This window comes from Biomphalaria glabrata, chromosome 5 (genome assembly GCF_947242115.1).
Source record: "Biomphalaria glabrata chromosome 5, xgBioGlab47.1, whole genome shotgun sequence".
NCBI classification, from domain to species: domain Eukaryota; kingdom Metazoa; phylum Mollusca; class Gastropoda; family Planorbidae; genus Biomphalaria; species Biomphalaria glabrata.
The window spans coordinates 54,642,905-54,667,217 of NC_074715.1; the positions used below are offsets into that span (position 1 = coordinate 54,642,905).

Below are 24,313 nucleotides of genomic sequence, written 5' to 3' on the forward strand. Positions count from 1 at the left end.
CTTCTTCTAATGTTAGTTCGTTCGACTGTACCCCAACATCCTCAACATCTCATTATATCTCCAGCACAAACTAGTATTTTGAATTTATCAGCACTGATTTCCATGCAGACTGCTCTAGTATACAGTTTTGAAGTAATATCTTGTACCTGGTCTGAAATTTCCCCAATGAGGTCTATATCCTCTTCAAACCCGAGATGGACAAAGTCTGCCCATATGGTCAAGTAGGAGTAAATCCTTCTAGAGTTTCCATCATAATATGCTTCAGAAATATGTTAATAAGAGCTGGAGAGATAATGCATCCTTACCTCACTCCAATGGATGTCCTAAAACTTTCTTTAACTTTGTTGTTCAGAAGTATTGAGCTGTTTACCTTAGGGTATAGGGCTTCGATATTATTGATAATGTTTTTATCCAAGCTGAACTCCCCCATCACTTACCACATACCATGATGCCAAAACCAGTCAAACGTTGTTTTTTTTAAATCTGTAAAGTCGTGTACCAGTTTATTTAGCTGTTAAAGACATTTTCTCCTTTAACAGTCTAATGTTAAATATATGTTCAAGAATGCTTCTACCTTTGCAAAGGACCTCCTCAACTTTTGAGTCTGTTGAAATTATTTTCAGCATTATTTTGCTTGGATAACTATTAGACTTTATCATTCTATAGTTTGTTTGTTTTTTTATTGTCTCAAGTTTTCTTTCTGGAGCAGTGGAATAAAAAAAAATTTGGTTCTATTCTTGTGGCAATATTTTTTTTAATCCCATATTTTCTGGCAGATAGTCCTAAAAATTTTGTTATATTTGAGCCATTGTATTTTAAAAGTTCTGATGGTATGTTATCCCTCTGATGATACAATATAAATACCATCAGAAGGATAGAAGTGTTACTTATTTGAAACCTATCAATTTTTTATTTGTTTTATCTTTATACAGTTTAATTATATATTTGATAAATTCTTCTTTGTATAACTTTTAATTTGGAGCAAGCTGGCTAAGGGAAATTTCTGTGGCATTTTACGTCAGGAGAGACGATCTTTTCCCTTTGCAACATCTTATGTGACTAAAGAGGCCAATCCTTGATACACAGCTGTGATCGCAGGTTGGGCATATGTGGGCGCCATTGCATTATCACCCTTCTTTCTGCTTCTGTAGTGTATGGCATCTGCAATCCGAGACCCTTCCTTTATGCTCTCTCTTCTTGTAGATCTATCCAAAGCTACTTTTTCCAAGCTGCTAGTGTAGATTTTGAAGAGCTTCATGTCGCGTTTGCATACATCCATATAACGTAAAAGTGGGCGACCAGCGGCTCTCCTGCCTTCTATTAGATCACCATACAGAATATCTTGTGGAAGTCGATCTACTGGCGTTCTACGAACGTGGCCAAGCCAGCCAAGGCATCTGCTGCTGATAACAGAGTGCATGTCCTGGCATCCTGCTCTTTGTAGCACTTCCTTATTGGTTATCCTATCTTGCCACCTTATTTTAAAGATCAGCCTTAGGCATCAGAGGTGGAAGACATTCAGCATTTTTTCTGCCATGAGTAAGTTGACCAAGTTTCACTTCCGTATAGCAAGGTGCTCAACACACAGGTCCGGTAGACTTGGGCTTTAGTATTGTTAGTCAGCAATATGTTGTCCCACACTCTTTTCTGCAACTGTGACATGGTGGCCATTGCTTTGGCTATCCTGTTGTTAATGTCTTTATCCAGTAGAGTATTGTTGGATATGATGGAGCCGAGATAGCAAAAGTGATCCACAATTTCTAGTGGTTGTCCATTAATGTTTACTTGAGGAGCAGTATTTGTGTTCTGGACTAGTATCTTAGTCTTGCTTTGACTAATGTTTGAGCCTAACTTCTGGCTAGCAGCAGATAGTTTGTCAACTAGGAATTGAAGCTGAATATCAGAATCAGCCACAATAGCTGCATCATCAACATACAGGAGTTCCCTGATAAGTAGCTTCCTAACCTTTGTTTTTGCCAGCAGCCTTGATACATTAAATAGTTTTCCAGAGGATCTTGTATGGAGAAACACACCTTCGTTGATGTCATTGTACGCATTATGCAGTAGACAGGAAAAGAATATGCCAAACAGAGTAGGTGCGAGCACACATCCCTGCTTGACACCACTGCTAACCTCAAAAGGTGCTGATTGGGCTCCATTAAATTTGACAGTACATTTCGTTTCCTCATGAAAGCACTCAATGAACTTCAGTAGTTTGGGAGGGCAACCTATTTTCCTTAGGAGTTTGAAAAGGCCACTTCTGCTGACCATGTCAAAGGCTTTAGTAAGATCAACGAAAACGATGTAAACGGGTCTGTCTCTCTCTCTGAATTTCTCCTGAGGGAAATTTAATTATTATGTTATTATTAGAGCTAACGAAAGACATGACATTTGCTAAATTTTATTTATGTATGATTAGTTATTGCTTAATTACATTGTGGTTGTTTTTATTAAATCCTCATCACATTTAGAAAGTAATTTGTAGGTTTGGTTCCTTATTTTAACTATTCACTTATAGTGTGAAATCAATTTCACTTGGCCAAGGTCAAGGTCCAGTGGCAGATACAATGATCAAGAATGCAACCAAATTTGGTGAATGGGTTTTTGTACAGGTCAGGAACAGAAGCTAGCATTTTGTTTTTCTTAGACCTTTCCAATTGTCATTTTCAAAAAGTATATAGGTAACTGTTATCTCTCCTAGCCATTGACTAAACAGAAATCAATGTTTGTTATTTTTGTATAAACATAGATTTTTTTTTCCCAGATTTATAAATATATTAATTAAAAATTTGATTGTATTATTTTTAAAAGACTTAACATTTTTTGCTTTAAAAAATTATTTAAACCAAAACATTTAGTTTAAATTTAACTAATTAAATTCTTTTTAGAATTGCCATTTAGCCGCTTCATGGATGAATGCCATGGAAGACATTATTAAAAATATCCAGGAGACCAGCTCACTTTTACACAGCAACTTTAGACTCTATCTGTCTTCAATGCCTGCCAAACATTTCCCTGTCAGTGTTCTTCAGAATAGTGTCAAAGTCACTAATGAGCCACCTAAGGGCATTAGAGCCAATCTAAGAAGGGCATTCATAGATATGTCAACTTCATTTTTTGAAGACCACCGTAAGACTTTTTTGTTTTTTGTTAGAAAATTTGTTAATAATTAACAATAAATTCCAACACTCTCGCACACTATGACAGTATTGAGAGATGATAATGTAGTTTTCTGTGTTAATAGTAATAATGTTATTTACACCATGTATTGTGTAGGATTATTATAGTGTGTAGGATGATTCATTTTTTAATTTAAAAAATGACAAAAAAGATATTTTAAAGATTAATAATAATAATGACTGACTTAACTTGTGTTATTGTTTCTATATAAATTAAACATTTTTTATAACAGCTCTGGGAATGGACTGGAGGAAGATCATTTTTGGCATTTGTTTATTTCATGCTGTTATTCTTGAGAGAAAAAAATTTGGACCATTAGGCTGGAATATAACAGTAAGAGTCATGTTAAGACTGTAGAACTAGAATATTACAGTTAAGAGTGTAGAACCATAATATTACAGTAAGAGTGTAGAACCATAATATTACAGTAAGAGTCATGTTAAGACTGTAGAACTGGAATATTACAGTTAGAGTGTAGAACCATAATATTACATGTTAAGACTAGAACTGGAATATTAACTATTAGTGTAAGGACCCATTCAATTTTTTTGTTTAGATATTATTAAAGCTATAACATAACAGACATAAACTCAAGTGTTAAAATGACCCATTAATCTAAAAAAAAAGTTTTGAACAGATAGGTCTTAATTTTCTTCTTGAATGTAGTAGTGAAGCAAGCTGTGTTTGTCTGAGATCAATGGGGAGTGAGTTCGAAACCTTTAGACAAGCACTGAAAAGGGCCACAAACTGTAACTTTTGAGTGAAAAACATGTCACATTGAGTCCATGGACTGCAGGGCTCTCTGAGGGACATATGGAGTGATCAGTTCACTAAAGTAAAAGGACGTTCTTAGTTTTGTAGTCGATTCTTGCATTCAATGGAGTGTACACAAGAGAGCAGTAGCAGAATCACTTCTTGTTTTTCATAGGACCATTCGTGCAGCATTGTCCTGAATTTGCTCTAGCTCAGCGGTTCTCAACCTTTTAAGGTCGGCGACCCCTTTTAGAATCCCCCACTCTGACGCGACCCCCCTAACACACACACACACACACAGCAATAGAAGAATAGAAGAAAAACAATCTATATTTTTGATGGTCTTAGGCGACCCCTGGCAAATTGTCAATCGACCTCCAAGGTGGTCGCGACCCACAGGTTGAGAACCCCTGCTCTAGCTGAATGATGATGTTGTCCTGTATACCTACCTGCTAGCACGGGATTGCAGTAGTCAAGGCAGGAGAGTATGAATATCACAGCTAACTTTTTTTGTTGACTCTGTTGTCAAATATGGTCAGATCTGGTCTAATCTGCCCAGCTGCAGATAGAGATCTTTGCAGAGATGACTTATGTGTGGGTCAGAAGAGAAGAGTTGAGGCAAAGAAAACTCATATTAGCTTAATTTAAAGAACTAAGCACCAGTGCTCAAAATACTTTTTCAGGCAACACTTAATCAGGGTAGGGTACCTAAGATTGCAAACTAAGTGGATAAAAGAAACCTGGCAGTTCATGATGAATAGGGAATCTATACTCTCTACATTTGTCATGTAGTTTTCTTAATTGCTTTTGTCCTATCTTTATTCATAGTAATATATATATATATATATAATCCTTCAGTCACGAAAATGAATGCTGTAGTTGACGACTTATTTGACTTAATCCTGTGCACTCCCAGGAGGGCATAGGGCCACAACCACACCTCTCCACCGAACTTTCTTCATTTGCTCCCATGTCATTCCAGTAGTAGTATAGTGCTTATTGCCATTACCACCTCCAGCAAAGAAAACCTTACAATCTGAACAATGAAAAGGAATAGAAAAGCAATCTCAGCAACATGTGTCATGAAGTTATCTAAAAAATCAAAAGTTATTTATGTTACAAATAGCTGGAAAAAAAAACAGTGAGGCTATAAAGAAAAAGCTTAAGAATTATGTTGTTGTTTTTTCAGTGTTTCTATTGTTATTATTAGAACTTAATGTTTGTTTTTATTCCAAAAGAATCAACTTGTTTATTAAGGCTTGTCCCATTAAATTAATTATGACATGAAGCTGATATAAAATAATAAATTGACGAGAGTTGGCCTTAATTAATGCTAATTAGGCATGTGGCATCAGACTGTGTTAAGATATTAACTTTCATTTAGTGCTGGATATTCAAAAATAAATCTTTTCTCTAGGTTACTAGGACAACATTTTGTTAAACATTTATTATTGTCTAACAACCTTTTTTTTTTCAAGAAAATTCATCTACCTGGTATATTGAAAATACATTTTTTGACCTTTCCTTATAACAATTGTGAAAGACTATACCAGTATAGAGTCAGAAGTAATTGAAGCTGGATGATTACTTATATAATATTGTTATTAAATCTTATTTGGAAAAAAGACTCCTGACAGACATTAATCAACTGATAAAGGAAGTTATGTATTAGAAAAATGTATTCTCTGTGCTGTGTAGAAAAAAAAGAGATAAAGAGATAATCAATGTTTGAAAGTAATGAGAGGCTGTATTATGAGAGCAGCTACTGTGATATATTGTAGACTAGATTTGTTCAATTTAAAATAGAAAATGCAATTAGGGAAGAAAAAATGTGTTTTGTTCAGTGCAGACCATCCTGGCAATGCAAGCTCTAAAATGAATTGGTGGCTCATGAATATAAAAAAAAAGAAAAAAAGATAATGCTCAACACACACACAAATATAATAAACACACATATAAAGTATAAATATTTCTTTTATTTTTTTAAAAAAGAAAATGTTTAGCATCAAAACATGCAGCAATATGGACCTGTTAATTAAACAACTAATAAATCATAATGAACCTAACACAGTTAACAATAATGATATTGTTGTGTCTCTCTCCTTTGTTTCTTGATTGAAATCAAAACAGCTACCACCAATTGGGAGAATGTGGCAACTCAGATTCCAAATAGGCTGATACTTTATTGAGCCTAATGTATTACATGCCAAATAGTGTACTATTGGCAACACAAAATTTCTAATTGAATAACTGTTGTACTGTACTGATCTTGTACTGGACTCCACTGTGCTAGACTGTCGTGACTCTGCAACTCTCTCTATCTCTCTTTATATAGGGTTTCTGAATGTCACTAGTCCTCTCTGGATGATCATTTCTTCACTTTCCTAAAGTAATTCATTTCAAAATATTATCTTTTTAGAAAAAAAAATTATTTATGTATACAGTTTTTCTTATAAATAAGTCATATTTTTATTTTTATTTTAGTACGCTTTTAGTGATAGCGACAGAGAGTGTGCATTGCTCAACATGGAAATGTTTTGTAAAGATGGTTACATCCCTTGGGAGACACTGATCTATATAACAGGAGAGGTAGAGTATTGTGTGCATTGTCATTTGCGCAGCATGAGATATAAATATTTTAGTTTCTTTCTAAAACACTAAGCCAAAAATATTTATCTCTTGACTTTTCATGGTATTGTTATAAACGTGTAATTATAAAGAAAAATTTTAAAGGAAATCATTGTAATAGTTTGAGACAACTTAATTAATAATTTGGTTATTGAAATTGACCAGACTTGGATGCCCACCTAGGTTCTTATCCATTTTAAGCAGCTTCATGTGGAGTGAAAATGACGAAACAGTGAACATTATATCAAAAATGGTTATAGACTTTCTATATGGATTTTGCTCAGCAGCTAGACATGCAATATCAGGCTTTGAGACCAAGCTGGATTAAAGGAGAAACAGAAGTGGGCACATCTTTCTAATGATGCCTTAGCTAAATTGAGTCAAGAGAGAAAAGTATCATTTTGTCATTAGACCACAGACGGCTCACATTTAATTATTATCGCATTTCTTAAAATGCAATTGCGCAAAAAACATTTTAACATTTTAAAATAAAATAACACTACAATTTTCAAACTACATACATCCATAAAAGACTTCATATGTTTATCTATATTCGTTAATTTCCAAATTTTAGGTTAATATTCATGAATGATTTTTTTTTTATATAGTATAATACACAATTAGTTGAATGATTAAAAACTTCTTTTATCACCACAGATTACCTATGGCGGTCGAATCACAGATGCCCAAGATCAAAGATGTCTAAGGACAATTTTAAAGTTTTTTTTCAGACCTGAAACCTTAAAACCAAAATATAAATACTCGGAATCAGGTAATTGTAATGTATATTCAATATAAGGTACATTATAAGGGAAGTCCTATTCATTTATTTGCGGCAGATGTTGATGTTTATTAGCAGGTTTCAAGCTAGAACTTTTTTATGGAGACAGCTTGCCGCCCAATGCGCCAAACGGCGCAGGAAGACCTAAGTCTAAGTATAAGTCTAAGCTAGAACTAAACTAAATTGAGGATCTGTTTCCTTTTTTCATCATCTGTGACTTTCTGTGATCCAACCTCAAAAGTAGCATTTTAGTCTTTGTACAAGTATTACTTCAGTCAGTACACACACACATACACACATTGTCCTTAACACAGATCAACATATTTTGATGTAAAATACAAATATTCCAAATTGATTTCTCTCATCTGTAAGTTTGTATAATGTTCTACTAATAATTTGTAAAAGGATTTAACTAGGTTAAGGTGCTGGTATAGTCAATAGTTTATGGCATATCAACATTATTTGGATCTCCATTGATTGTAGAGAAGCTGCAGGGTTAAGAAGCGTTGACAACTGATCAAAAACTTGAAAACTCTGGTTTGACCATTATAATTTTTCAAAATATAAATTTCTTACAATTAAATTTGGTCTGGAGGTCCAGATAATCTATATATTGAATACACATACATAAGCAAGTATTCCTGAATGTATTTCATCAAAGAGTTCAATAAATACATAAACTTTTTCAAGAACATTTTACATCTTTGAAACTTTTATTACTTGTATTAATATCTAGATCCAGTATTCTAGTCTAGGCTACCCTTTTTTTAAATATTGCCATGTCTGCATCTGTATCACCAAGCTAGAATTTTATATATTCTGACTAGATTTATACATGCCCTTAACCTTGATTTATTTCAGGTATGGGGGAGAGGGAATTGTTCTTTTGTTTAAAATGTAGTATTCATTAGTAATTAATAGCAAAGTAATTGCTTACAAAAAGTCATCAGCCTCATAAGAAAGAATGTCTTTGAAAAAAAAAGTTATGTTGTTTTGTATTAAATACAATGGGCCATGGAAGGTAATTTTTAAATTTAATCTATTTTTAATCTAAGGTATTTACTATCCACCTCTTGTCAAGACATTGGCTACTGTCAAGGCTTACATAGAATCTCTACCACTTATAGATGAGCCAGAAATCTTTGGGCTCCATGAGAATGCAAACATAGCCTTTCAGTTGAAAGAAACCAATGCTTTACTTGGTAAGTCTGTGTTTGTTTTGGTAATGGTTGTATAGAAACAAAAACAGTCGCAATTGACTGCTATGTACACTTACACTGGTTTTTGAAATACTTTAGTTAAGAATATGATTCATTGTCATATAATAAATTGGCATATAATCTTTTTTTACACTGCTTTATTATGGCTTACAACATTGTAGCCATCAGTGAGTCTTATGCTCTATGGACAGACTCCTTTGCCACTTTTCTCCCTAAAAAGATACAGGGTCATTTAGAACTTGCTTTTTGTTGATCTCAGGAGAACCACATTTGATAATGTTCAAGAAGAACATTCAAACCAGTTCGAAACTCTTGCTTTATATATCTGTTTTGTTCACCTATTACCTTGAGCCTACTGTTTTGTTAGCAGCACTAATAAATCAATTGATTCTTCTTATTCAAATAAATCAACAAAAAAAGGGTGAGATGTTTGGAATTTAAGACAAAATTTTTTGTTCATGCAGAACTAAAGGAGTAAAACACATTTTTATCTAGCTACAATACTTGATGTTCAACCGAGAATCGTAGCAGCTGATGGTGGGATGTCTAATGATGATATTACTTATGAACTTGCTGAGGCTGTCCTGGATCGATTGATTGACAAACTGGATATTGAAAGAGCGAAACCCAATATTTTTACAGTACGTACTAATATTATTAGTTCCAAGTAAAAATGGTAGTTTTTAATTCTTAGTACTTACTTTACTTAGAGTCCATCACCCCTATTGAAGTATGGGCCACCAGCAATGGATTTCCATATTCCTTTATCCTGGGCCATCCTTTTAATTCTTAGTACTTACTTTACTTACAGTCCATCACCCCTATTGAAGTATGGGCCACCAACAATGGATTTCCATATTCCTTTATCCTGGGCCATCCTTTTAATTCTTAGTACTTACTTTACTTACAGTCCATCACCCCTATTGAAGTATGGGCCACCAGCAATGGATTTCCATATTCCCATTTATTGGGCCATCCTTTTAATTCTTAGTAAGCCTTTCTGTTTCTAATATTGTTAGTGATCCATAGTTCCATAGTTCCTATTATTACATGATAGTCTTTTAGTTCTTGTGATGCTTTAGTGTCTAGCTTTATATAGCAGTGTCTTAGTTTTTATCATGCAATACCTAACATAATAGATTGCTCTCTTGGCATGCAATAATACCTGACAGTAGATTGCTCTCTTAGCATGCAATAATACCTAACAGTAGATTGCTCTCTTAGCATGCAATAATACCTAACAGTAGATTGCTCACTTAGCATGCAATAATACCTAACAGTAGATTGCTCTCTTAGCATGCAATAATACCTAACAGTAGATTGCTCTCTTAGCATGCAATAATACCTAACATAATAGATTGCTCTCTTGGCATGCAATAATACCTAACAGTAGATTGCTCTCTTATCATGCAATACCTAACAGTAGATTGCTCTCTTAGCATGCAATAATACCTAACAGTAGATTGCTCTCTTAGCATGCAATAATACCTAACAGTAGATTGCTCTCTGAGCATGCAATAATACCTAACAGTAGATTGCTCACTTAGCATGCAATAATACCTAACAGTAGATTGCTCTCTTAGCATGCAATAATACCTAACACTAGATTGCTCTCTTAGCATGCAATAATACCTAACATAATAGATTGCTCTCTTGGCATGCAATAATACCTAACAGTAGATTGCTCTCTTATCATGCAATACCTAACAGTAGATTGCTCTCTTAGCATGCAATAATACCTAACAGTAGATTGCTCTCTTAGCATGCAATAATACCTAACAGTAGATTGCTCTCTTAGCATGCAATAATACCTAACAGTAGATTGCTCTCTTAGCATGCAATAATACCTAACATAACAGAATGCTATCTTGGCATGCAATAATACCTAACATAATAGAATGCTCTCTTGGCATGCAATAATACCTAACATAACAGAATGCTCTCTTGACATGCAATAATACCTAACATAATAGAATGCTCTTTTGGCATGCAATAATACCTAACAATAGATTGCTCTCTTAGCATGCAATAATACCTAACATAATAGATTGCTCTCTTGGCATACAATAATACCTAACATAATAGAATGCTGAATGTGAAAACTACTACATTATTAAAAGCTTCTTATTTAAAGAAAAACAACATAATAGTGCATACAATATTTTTTAAAATATCAAAAACCATGTTGTTGTTTTTTTCAATAATATTAGATACGCTTAGTAGTAATTGACAAATTGATTGCGAAATATTGTTTCTTTATCCACTAGCCTGACGCCAAAGGTCGCATAAACTCTTTAACCATAGTATTGATGCAAGAAACTGAAAGATTCAATAAACTGCTTATAATAATCAAGGTACATGTTAATAAGATTTAAATATAGAATAATTAATGAGTATGTTTTATAGTATTGTATACAAAGACCTAACTGATATTATAAAAGGTTTAATGTAAACGAAATCTGAAGCCTAGATTTATTTAACGAATAGTTCATGAGGCAAATTACAAGAAGATTGCTTATGATATGATATTGACACAGAATAAGTTCCCCTTTCAGACTTTGCAATATTTATGGCATATGATGTCAAGGTCATCTATTTTGCTGGCCAAGGTTAACAAGCAGGGTATCATGTGGCCAGCACAATGACCTACCGCCTTTTCTTTCCCCAACTAAAGTCAGAATTTGGATTAGAATTACAATTTGAATTAAATTAAAATTAGAATTTGGTGGACTCAGGGGCGTCCTAAAATCACAAAGCCAAGCACTTAACCACTCAGCCACCGCACCCTCAGTATCTCATGTAGTAAAATCAAAAATTCTTAACTGGCCGTTTCTTGTAAAAGCAAGTTGGTAGCGCCTTTCAATTTTCTAGGCTTTCAATGCATTCAACAACTTGAAAAAATTACTCTGGAATCCTCGATACACTATAATGAATCTCCACCCTGGGACGAAAGCCCTCTTCCTACTATAAGGGACCATATTGAAAACATAAAAAGAAAATCTGACTACAGACCAACAGGAAATAGTGAACTGTTTTCTACAAACCAATTATCCTAGCAATCAGTGGATCAGAGTTTACACGGACGGCTCACCATAAAGCCACCACAAATGGAGGAGCTGGAATACTCATGGAATGACCAGATGGAGGAAAAATAGAAAAATCCATTGCAACTGGAGAGCTCTCTGACAGTCACAGAGCAGAAAGGGAAGCACTAGCACTAGCTGCTGCCATGCTAGCAAATCATCCAAGTTCCCCACACAGTCAGATTGTCTTTCTAACTGATGCGAAAACAACCCTCCAAAGCTTGCAAAACTCTGATTCCTCTTGTATTAAAAACGTCAGAACAGCACTTAAAAGCTCAACAACAACAGCAAAAAAACTGTTATTCAATGGATACCAGAATAGAAAATACCCAGCAATAACTTGGAATTCTCGTGATAATGGTGAAATGATAGTAAGTCAGAGCTTCATTTTAAGAGATAATTTGGTCAAGTTTTTTAAAATTTATTTTTACTCCTTTAGACATCATTAGAACAACTGAAAAAAGCCATCAAAGGTTTCGTAGTGATGAGTGAGGAATTGGAGAATGTATACAATGCTTTTTTAAATAACCATGTAAGTAATATATTGTTTACATTTAGAATGAACGTAGATCTATCTGTTAAATTTTAGTCTTATTTTTCCCGAAAAACTTCACACATTTCATTTGAAGCTTCAACTTAAAGTCAGCTTCTCTTATACAAATTTAGTTCAAAAAGAAGATAATAATTCCAACCCGAATTCATCCTGTTACCCACTGGCTCATGTGAAACCTTTACCTTTTACCTTTACCTATCCCTTAGTCTGTTGGACCGTTGGGGCACCAGGCAAGATTTGTTGACCGTCTTTCTCCATTCCTCCCTTTTTTTTGCCTTGTTTAGAACCTCTCTCAATGGCAGGCCCGTCCATTCTTTAATGTTGTCCTCCCATCGCTTTTTCTTTCTGCCTCTTCTTCTTTTCCCTGGCACTGTTCCCTGAAGGAAGGTCTTTGTGAGCCCCGTAGATCTTGTAATGTGGCCAAAGGTTTTAAGCTTTCGTCTTTTTACAATAGTTAGCAGGTCGTCATGGGCTCCAATCGCTACAGTAACCCTGTCTCTGATTTCTTGGTTTGTGATGCGGTCTTTGAATGTGATGCCTAGGATCCTTCTGTAGCATCTCAATTCCATTGCTAGGATCCTCCTCTCAAGCTCTGCATTCAACGTCCACGACTCGCAAGCATATAAAAATGTGGCCATGACCAGAGAGCGCATCAGTCTAATTTTGGTGCCGAGGGCTAAGCCCTTATCTTTCCATATTATTTTAAGTTTTGAAAGGGCTGCTGTGGGCTGTGCTATTCGGGCCAATAGTTTGGGTTTTGTTCCCTCATCTGAGACAATAGCTCCGAGGTATTTGCAGCTTCAAATACCTCATGTGAAACAGAGCTTAAAATTCTTTTTTAACTCATTGTTTTTCTTTTCCTTCCTTCCTTTTCATTCTCAAATTGTTCTTGGAAAGAAAGATTATTTATATTAATTTGTTCTAGCATATGGAATAAGAAATGTGTCTTTAGCCTTGTGTCTCTGAGTATTTATTATATTAGGTAATGTTATTGTACTTGCAAGCTACAATTTAGTGTTTTAGGTATTACTACTACCTGTAGTTTCTTTTCTAGTGTTTTGTCTTGGAATTCCTCTAAATGTTTAGTGATATCCTAAGGTGCTAATTTAGTTTAATGTAAGTATCCATTTGTGATATTCCTCATAGCTCTATATGACATCTTTTAGATTCTTTATCTATCACATGTTGAAGGATCCCCCAAATTAAGATGCAATTTTGCATAGTGGTTTAAGGTGAAATAGAATTTTGTTGTGATATTACTGTCTGATTTGCAAACATTTATGATAAACTATAGTCTTTTTTGTTTGATTTCTTTATTATGTCAATATGGGAATTCCATGATACTGGTAGCTTTTCATTTATTTAGGTATTTTGAGTTTCTAGTCCTCACTCTTCATTCAATGTATCATAAGATTAAACATTCATCAAGTCAATATATATGAATTGTTGTAGTGGTGTTTCTTGTTTGACATAATTGATTAACTGTGTCAGGGGGCCAGGACAGATAAGGCAAGGCTTTAAAATACAGCCTGACACATGTATGGATCAACTTTCCATTCATTATGTTTTTTCTAACAAAATCATTGTTGTGTAAATTATATGACTTACTCAATTTCAATAGATTTTTAATTTGGTTAGGGTTATTTCTTTCTGTTTGTAAAGCACAAGTTTCTTGCTTTATAGCAAGCTTCTTGAATTATAGTCCAATTCCTTTTGTGGATCAGGGGGAGACAATGGGTTGCCTTCAGGCACTCAGCAAACACAAGTCTGGTCAAGTTTGGAATAAAACTCAGCCCCCCCCCCCCCTCCTCTCGATGGGTTGCCACAGAATTCTTGTTACTCAGCCACACATCTCACATATTATAACAAAAAAGAAAAATAGAACTTCAATGAAAATAAATTATTAGAACTTCAATGAAAATAAATTATGGAATATCTTAAATCCACTGTGCTTACTAATGGTTTAAACTAATCCAGAGTTTTTCAAATCACTAATGTGTTTTATGTAACAATAATAATCAAATAGTTTTAACGATATGTTTAGAAGCACTTTAGTATATTTGATACACATTTTGATACTCATTTTCAGGTCCCAGAATTATGGGCCAGAAACGCTTATCCTTCGTTAAAGTCTTTAGCATCTTGGGTTAAAGACCTGATAATGAGGTGTTGTTTTATTGACAATTGGATCAATAATGGACCTCCTAAGTCTTTTTGGTTGTCTGGCTTCTTCTTTCCACAAGGTTTGTAATTTTGTTGGGAAGTTGTAGATCTAAATGTCAGATACTTACAATATCTTTTCACAAAGTTTTATGTGTCCTATAAACGTCATGAAAATGTGTTTGAAAATAAATTACTGTCTTTTTGGAGTATTATTTTTAAGTTGTAACATAATATGATTGGGTATGACTTTATTGCCCTATATTAAAGGATGAGTTTTGATCTTCCCATTTATGATCACATTGATTTAAGGCAACTGCAGGTGATTGCTGTTAAAACTAAAGTGTCAAAACCATGTCAGGAACAAGTGAAATATAAAAAGTACTTTTAAAAAACTAATAGCATTACTTATTTTGAATCAATAATCTAATTAATTTTTAACAGAGCTAGACTAATAATAATAAACTTGTGCAATTGGAAATACTTTAATTAGTTGTTTTTGTTTATTGCCACTTTAATGCTAATAGCTTGCTCAGTGCACTATGGTCCAATAAGTTTCTGTTGGGGAAGGGGTTGAATCTGGGAGAAAGTTTTGGTGCTGCCCTTTCAAAACCAAATTTATTTTTTTTTAAAGTAAGAAAGTTGCTTGATTCTGTATTTGAAATGGAGGTCTCAAGTATCTAGGATGAAAGGCTAATGTACTAGTCACTGAGCTGATCAAGTACTGATACAAAAATAGAAAGTTTTACAGTCTTAAAAAAAATGTGTCACCTTATTCTCTACACAAGGCTTATCTCACTTAGCTTAGTACATTAGGACTAATAATGAGAATATTTGAGTCTCAAGTAGGAGTGCAGTATTTCACTTGGCTAGGCTGTCCTAGCTGTGACCTACATATTTTGCTTAATTTTGTGATTGATTCATGTGTTGTCATCAGCAATCAATAACTGTGCTCATTTTCAATTTGGTTTAAGAATGGGAAGTGGAAGAAAAAATGTGTAAAAGATTCCACTTGTACTTAGTTGGCAAGCATTTTTTTTTAAAACAGTAAAAAAAAAAAAAATTACTTATTGAAGACTATATCTTCTATTTATTTACAAGTTTCTTGACTGGAACTCTTCAAAATTTTGCTAGAAAGTACAACCAGCCTATTGATCATCTCTCATTCAAGTTCATTCTCCTGCCATATTCTAGAGAAGAAGCACTAGTTATGGAGCAGTTGCGTACAGTTAAAAATGGCGAAACAATACCTATGGATCAAAATGTAAACTCTAAGTTAAAATCAAATTATTTCTCTAATAAATCAATATTTATTTTTAAAACAATGGTTAAATCAGTTTACGAAATCAAAATATAGAACTTCAAAATTAAAAACACTAACAAATGATCAGACTTGATATAGAAATATAGGAAGTATAAAAAGAATTTCACTTGATTCAATGAAATTATTTCCCATTAATTAAAAAAAAAATTAGAGAAATTTAATTAAACTTTTGTTGTTTTCTCCTCCTCGTCCTCTGTCAGATTTCAATTTTATCATAACATAATGAGGAACCTAAATGCTTCCCAGGGGGTGAGGTGGTCAAATGGTTAAGGGCTTGGCATCCGAACCTGAGGGCCAGAGTTCGAATGTCAGTGAAGGCTGGGATCTTGAATTTCAGGATTTTTAGGGCGCCCCTGGGTACACCCAACTCTGGGGAAAGTAAAGGCCGTTGGTTGTTATGCTGGCCACATAACACCCTGCTCGTTAACCGTTGGCTTAGAAACAGATGACCTTAACATCGTCTGCCCGTGTAGAAAACATGGTCGGAAAGGGGGAAACTTTTACTTTACTTAAATGCTTCCCAAACATGTTTAATTTAAAAAAAAAACAACAGCATATCTAGTAAACTTATATTTCAATCCTATCTACTTTCAGTTGGATGTTCCTGATGATGGAGTGCTTGTACATGGACTCTATATGGATGGTTTTGCCTGGGACTGGGATCACATGACTGTTGGTGACCAATTGAAAGGCCAGATGCAGGCAAAGTAAGAGCTCATAAAAAAAGGCCACATTGGCATTAATGTTTGCAACACGATCTTATTAATATTGTATACAACTTTCATTCAGCTACATATCATCTAGCTAAATGAACCAATACTTAAATACTCTTAGATAGTACAACATGGGGCAAAGTAATAGCCTGTAAAGCCACAAACTTGACATGTATTGCAGTGTGTGTCTTGTAATGGATATAACAAACAAAATGTATTTTAATTAATATCTACTTTTTCATTGTATTCAATATTTAACTGTAACTCCTTCCTCCTTTCTACTGTCTGAATAGAAGCCATCTGTCTTTTACTGACTGAATAGAAGTCATCTGTCTTCTACTGACTGAATAGAAGTCATCTGTCTTCTACTGACTGAATAGAAGTCATCTGTCTTCTACTGACTGAATACAAGCCATCTAACTTCTACTGACTGAATAGAAGCCATCTGTCTTCTAGTGACTGAATAGAAGCCATCTAACTTCTACTGACTGAATAGAAGCCATCTGTCTTCTATTGACTGAATAGAAGTCATCTGTTTTCTACTGACTGAATAAAGCCATCTAACTTTTACTGACTGAATAGAAGTCATCTGTCTTCTACTGACTGAATAGAAGCCATCTGTCTTCTACTGACTGAATAGAATTTGTCTGTCTTTACTGACTGAAATGAAGTCATCTCTCAGTGCTCGTTGAAGTTCAAAAAGCAAGTTTGAAAACATGTTTCAACTATAAAAAAAAGGACTGACAAAATGGAAGAATCAAAATAATGCAAATAAATATTGTTAGACTTAGAGAAAGTGATGACAGAAATGAAACCAAGAGTGTCCTAGTCTCATCACAATTTATGTGAACATGACTCTTATACACACTACAAAAAATTCAGCCTGAAGAAAAAAAAAAATTAACTCAACTACATAGGACAATGTAATTTAGAAATGCATTCCCTGGAAGATGAAAATCTGAACCAGCGACACAGACCCAAGTAGAATAGTTCTAAAAAATGTTGTTCAGATCTGTGCTTTTCTTCATAAGACACTGGCCTCAAGCTAACCTTATAAAAGTGTAAAAAGAACTATGCAGTTTGACCTCCATCAATTGACCATAATATAAAAAAAAAAAAAGAAACAACTTTCTGTTTTGATAGTCATATTGAGGGGAACAAATCAGAAAAAAAGAAATTACTGCTTTCATTATTTCTATACAAATTGAGTCATCTTTAATTCTTTGTTTCTAAATGATATCCAGTTTGCCTGTCATGCACATGGATCCTCGCCTAGACTATGAACCAGATTTATCTCTCTATCCAGCGCCACTCTACAAAACTGCTGCAAGAGCTGGACACTTTCCACTACAGGTAACAAGTTAACAAATTTCTTTACAGCTGGGATCAATGTTCTCACAAAACACTTTCTATCTTTTGTTAACTCCTACCACAGCTTTCATGGGCATGTCTGGTTAAGTCTTGCTACAGCTCTCACAGGTTTATTTTCTCCAAGACCTAACTTGTTTATTTTAAGATCTAGCTCTCACTTGTTCTATGTACATCTCTCACTGATTTACTCTGTATATAGATATACAACATTTTTTTCTGTTTATAACAAGATTGGTTAAATATCAAGATAGATTTTTGTGTTCAATAGTTTCTGTAGCTAGTACAATTAGTCTTTCTGTGAATATTTAGAGGATTCCTGAATTTCTCAATCATTTCTGTGTTGAGAACATCCTCATTTGCACAGCTATTCATTCAAAAATTTATTTAGGAAATTGACTAAAGTCATGCCTACTACATACCCAGCCCAGCAGAGTTTGGACTTTTTTTTTTAAAGTATGGACACTGTTTATTTGAGATGTATAGGATCTTACTATTACATGTGAAATTTTTCTTAGGAGGCACATATCAAAAAAGAGTTCAGCTATTAAATGTGTCAAGACTATAGAGACCATGACTTATAAAAGTGAGGTAAGAACTGTGGACTTTCAGCTTTGTTGATGCTGAGTCCTCGCCTTGGCCCTCCTTGTTCTTGAAGTCTACCAAATGCTGCACTAGCATGTGTAACACAAGTTTGTTTAATCATCTATATTACCATATATTGTTACAGTGCTCCCCAACTGGACAAATTATTGCATGTTGACCCTTTGTTTTATACATTTTGGATGTTCCTTTAGAAATGAAGATTAGTACCTCTTGGCTCATTCCTCCTACATGACGTCCAGCTGGCAGGCTTTGAACTCAGGACTAGGTTGATGACAATCCAAAGTGCATACTGCTCAACCTATCAATCAATGACCTGACATCAGGCAGTTTATGGTCATAGTATTTCTGGTTCCATGCCTACTGTGTTTTTGAAGCCAAAATGTGTACAGGGATAAGATCTGCTTCATTTGAGGCACTCAGGGTGCAAGCATCAGTCAATAGCAAATCTCTAATGCAGACATATTTTAGTCTTCAGTCTCTGTGTGTTGAATAGACCTGCATCAGAGAGATATAAGATGTCATAGTATTACTATAAGGCTTCTAGCCGTGTTGTTTGTGTTTCAGGAACTCTCAGATTTATTCATTGGTTTCATCAAATCAATAATGGTGTTTGCATTTTGGCTGTGCTAGTCACAGTATATAGAGTGCATGTGATCTTTCTAGTGGTTTTCCAGTGTAAAGATTGTATTTGAGGTTTTTGATAAGTTCCTGTTTGCTTTCTGTTGTTTTTTTTTAGCTTTAGTACATCCATTGGTTTAACATGATTGGTTTCCTGAAGCTGTCCTTTTTCTTTACAGCTTAGTTTTAATATATGTCCAGATCTCAGCTCAGCACATAGTTTTTGTGATTGTCTGACAATAGTTAGGTATAGATCTATTTGATGCCACTGTTTGGGATACATTCAAGGGAACTGAAAAAGTGTATATGTTATGATTATAAAGTAAGGTAAAGTTCATCTTTCAGACCTTGTGGTCTATAGGGCAGATAATGTAAAGGTCATCTGTTTCTGTGGCCTATGGGTGTCATGTGGCCAGCACAACAACCAACCGCCTTTACTTTTCCCCAACTAATGTCAGGTACCCATTAGAGCTGGGTGGACTCAGAGGCACCAGAAGATCCCAAAAAATTAAAATCTGTCTTCACCAGGTTTCGAACCCTGGACCCCAGTCATCCACCGTGCCTCCTATGTTATGATTATGAGCTGAGCGTATTTCTAATAGCAATATGCCATTACTTCTATTAAAATGGCCGATGACATGTTTGCCCAGAAAATGACTTCAGGTTGTCCAATCAGATTATGTATTTCAATACTGGTATAGTAGGCTTATCTGGTTTCTTTGTTTAAGTTTAAGTTTGATTAGAAGCTTTCTTTGATGTAGTATGGATTGGACCAACTGTACTTTATAGAAAGCTAGACATGTTTCCTATTCTTTCCTATATGTTGACTGAAACAAGAGATGTACTATTTTGAGAAATGATGTTAACAAAATGCTAAAAATAAGAAACTTAAAAAAAAAAATCAACCATTTAGTAGTAGAAATTACTGAATTTAAAATTATGATCAGGCTTCAGTGCCTGCTTTGAGCATTTATTTTTTAATTGCTTGCATTTAATGTCTAATTTTTTATGTTCTTATTTCATCATAATTAATTTTATTTTACACTTTTTTTTTCTGATTTTAAATAATAAGCATAAAGTTATATTTATATATTATAATAGAAGGCTAAAATAGACAATAATTTATTAGGGTTAATGACGAAATGTGTTCACATTGACATTTCTAAGATTACCTTTGACCATTCAATAGATTGGTTTTTAATATTAAGTAGATTTAAAAAGTGTTTTATTTGTGTAAGAACGCAGCATACAAAACAGATTGGCTGACATCTAGGGGTGTTTTTGTGTTTTAGAATATTGTTAGTATTGATTCATGTAGGGGTAATTGTGTGTGCAATCAGCTGACACTGATAGCACAGGCCAGAACTCAGTGAGTGGTCTACTGTGATGAGGGATGACACTTCAGGAATGATCTGTATTCTGAATACTATATATATGTAATTCATGATGATAGTCTTATGATCATCAATCACTTTCTAGAAGGTCTTTGAGAACCCTATATAAAGAACAAAGGTGTCAATCTAGATGATTCATGATTGAGGGTCTCACGATTCATTGTGAAGGCAATAGGAAACAGTTAAATCCAGGATGAGGTGGAAAGGCCTGTAGAGTTTGGTACAGCTGTACAGAGGCTTAGACTGCAGTACAGTTATTGTTCAGTATTCAGTATTGGCTGTGCATTTATTAGACATTAAAGTGTTACATTATTTGGAGCCTGAGTTATGAAGTTCTTTAAGTTGGTTATGTTGTGTTAGCAGAAATCCTGGTTAGAGTCTTTATAATATTATATATCCTTTTTTTTTTGTCATTCCTTTGGAACTAGCAGCTGCCAGGTGAGGGGCTTCTTTGTGGATGACAAGATCTTCTAACCAAGACCATAGCTTCAGGCTTTGATTTCATACAAGTTAATAACCCTATAGATGTAGTTTTATAATAATAGGCAGTAATATTCTTTATGCAATGATGTTAGGAGCCTCTGCCCTGGTCTATTATATTCACATTTTTAGAGAAAATTAAAAAATAAAAGTTTTTTTTAGCTGCTGCACCCTAGGTGTATAGTATGATCTATAAATAAAAAAAAAATGTTTTGTTTAAAATGTTTTACATGTTTCGGATGTTCCTTCAGAGTTGAAGATAGATTACTTCCTAGTCCAAACCTCCCGCAGGATGACGGGGGATGGGAGCGGGCAGGATTTGAACCCTCGACCATCGATAAATCCGAACGACGGTCCAGCGCACAAACCGCACGACCAGGCAGCCATCCAAATATTTGTACTCCACTGTTTTGACTTTGCTTTCCTTGTTTCTTTGGCAGGACATTCTACTAACTTTGTTGTAACTGTCCACCTTCCTTCAAGCAACACACAAGATTACTGGATAGCCAAAGGTGCAGCACTCTTATGTCAAATTTCTGATTAATTTTGCTTACAGATAAGTTGTAAAGCATTTAACAATAAAAACAATGTCCATTACAAATGGTTCTCTAGTTATTACTTTGTGTTTGTTCTCCTGTTTGTTTGTTTGTAGGCTCACACAATGTTAGATATGTTAGTGAGCAACTTTCTTCTCTGATCACTATCTAGAACATCTTGTGTTCATATCACAAAAATAAAGTCTTGAACTACTTTAAGATAATTATATTTTTTACCACTATAAAAATGAAGTAAAAAATTCTTTATAAAAAATTCTATTTAGTTATAATAAAATACATTTTTTATACATTGAGCTACTCTGACACATGAAAGAAAATAATATGAGACTATGTATCTATACAGTTGAAATTATATGATCCAGGCATTCAAATCCACTCTCATTCAGTCAGAATCACATTGCATAGTTAAGCAATAAATTATTCTCAAGGTCCGCAAATTTGTAATTGTTGGAAGTGGTAATGGATATAAGCAATCCACTACCTATATCTGCTTCCTAATGGCATACATCTCAAATAGCCTTTGACAACCAGTCTAATTCATGTGTGGCTCATAGATTTGAGTCCAGTGGAAGTTGGTTTGGTTCTTAGTGGGGTATAATACCATGCCCCCAACTGTAGAAAATCAACTGTGCAAGAATTATGGGTGTGATACTAAATGTATAGCGCAATGAGTACTGGTCATTTAAAGTATAAATATTTATTGTACTCGGGTCATTTAAAGTATTGTTACGATCTTCTCTACCAGGCCTTCTGCAAACACTACTTAACTACAAAACACAGCAGATCTAACACAAGAACTTGACAACAAGAGCTTCTAGTAACAAAGTGGCGGTTTAATGACAATTACATCAACAGCCAATTCAACACAATTGGCTACATCAAATTCAAATGCTTTAACACAACAGAACTGCCTAACTTAACAAGTCTCTCTAGCTCGTACAGCTACATTTTCGAAGGTACCACAGTCCTTACTGCCTTACTGTTCTGGACTCAACTGTCTCTCGTTACACACCGTGTCTCTCGGCCGTGAAGGCTCTTGATCGCATGACCACAACACAGGTCATACTTGCGTGAACTAGCAGTACTGTCCCTTGTCTATCGACACCCGTTGACCTGTGTGATTGACCTGAGTCGTGTGTATCAGTAGGCCGCACACACATTAATCTTACCTTTCCTAATTTTTATATTGAGGATTAACAAAACTCCCACGTATTCCAGGAAAGGTTTGAACCCGGGATTTTCGAGACCACATATCACTAGACAATATCCCACGACCAGGCAGCCATCCGTAGTTTCATAGCTCACACTATGCACAATAATAAATGTGATATATTATTTATTGCATATATATGTTTGTGTTTCACATATGTTGGCTTGAGCATGTTTGTTTATTAAGTGGAACATTTTTTTAATGGTTAATTTAATTTTATTAATTTATGGACTATCCAGCTATATATAGGCCTGCTACATTTAGTGAGGTCTTGTCTTCAATTGTTTGCCTTTATCTGTGCCAATAGAAATTCCTGTTACCAAAATCATCCTTACCCAAAATAATTTTTTTAAATTAAATCTACCTTTTAAAAGTTTCTTAGCTTTTACAGACATTTTAGCCTAAAAGTCTTTTGGAAATAGAAATCAATGGATCTAATTTAATGCGCTTGGCAGAGCTCGAAAATAATATAGGGGGGGAGTGAAGCTTGATCCTAATAAAATGACCATATGTCCATGCGACCAAAAATAAAAATTAATGCTACATTACCAATACCAGGCAAGGTTGACTCATCCAGCTGCACAGTCATACAATAGGTCAGCGTGTGTGTGTGTGTGTACTGTATCGTTATGAACTGTTTTGTCATTCGTATGTAAAAAGCCTTAGTGTTCTATATAAGGTTATTACCATTGTGTTATTCCACTGCAAAGTCTATGTCAGTGATGATAAAAATGTTAAAAAAAAAAAAAAGGGACACGAAAGGTCATCTGTCGTAATCGAGAAGTACATAGAAGTCTAACTTATAGAGCGCTGGTTGTAAGTATGTATGTGTTCCGTGTGTGAATCTTGTTCGTATTTGCATCTATATTGTTATTGTTACAGTAGTTACTTGAGGTGGTCAGTTCTAGACAAACAATTTTCATTTGATTGGGTCGATAAAAATGATCTTGTCTGAAAACAAAACAGAATAAAATACTCTGAAAGACAGATGGGTAAAGCACATTACTTGTTCCATATGCTAGGACAAATGTGTACTAGTGCTCCTTTTTCAATAGTGTTACTAGAGCATGGAATGGGTTGTCTGAATCAGCCAGGAAAAGCTATGACTTGGCAAATACTAAATCACTAATTAACTAGCATAACTGTATTCTCACAGGCCGTAATTATATTTTCTTTTGAAGTAACGTCTGTAATTCATCAGATAAGACAGGCGCAGTCGACGCAAAAAAAAAAAAGAACTTAGACCCCAGAGAACCTGCTTTTTTGTGGCAAAATATGCAGTTCGCAACCGGGTCTACTTGGCCTCTTTAAGGGCATGAGAAACACTCAAAAATGATAGTTTTGGGGAAAAAAATCGATTTTTAGTTTTTACATGTTTCAAATAGTTCAACATGTTTTGCTCGTATTTTACTTAATGATAACATTAAAAAAAAATTAATATGTAAAAAATACATTTAATAATGGTCATCTTTTCATAATAAGAGCTGAAAATGACCAAAATACCAATTATTTTTACTTGATTTTCGTTAACAATAATTAAAGGGAGCCCGCCATGTTTGGCCTCATTTAAAATAAACATTCTGTCATCGAGAAGCTCATAGAAGTCTATTTATAAAGCGCTGGTTATGAGTGTGTATGTGTTTTTCGTGTGTGAATGTTGTTCGTATGTGCATCTATATCGTGCA

At 34.5% G+C, this 24,313-nt stretch overlaps 1 pseudogene; it reads left to right on the plus strand.

Moving 5' to 3' along the window:
- Window positions 1–21,462, plus strand: part of LOC129926294 (dynein axonemal heavy chain 6-like) — a 71,295-nt pseudogene extending 49,833 nt beyond the window's left edge.
- The last annotated feature ends 2,851 nt before the right edge of the window (window positions 21,463–24,313 follow it).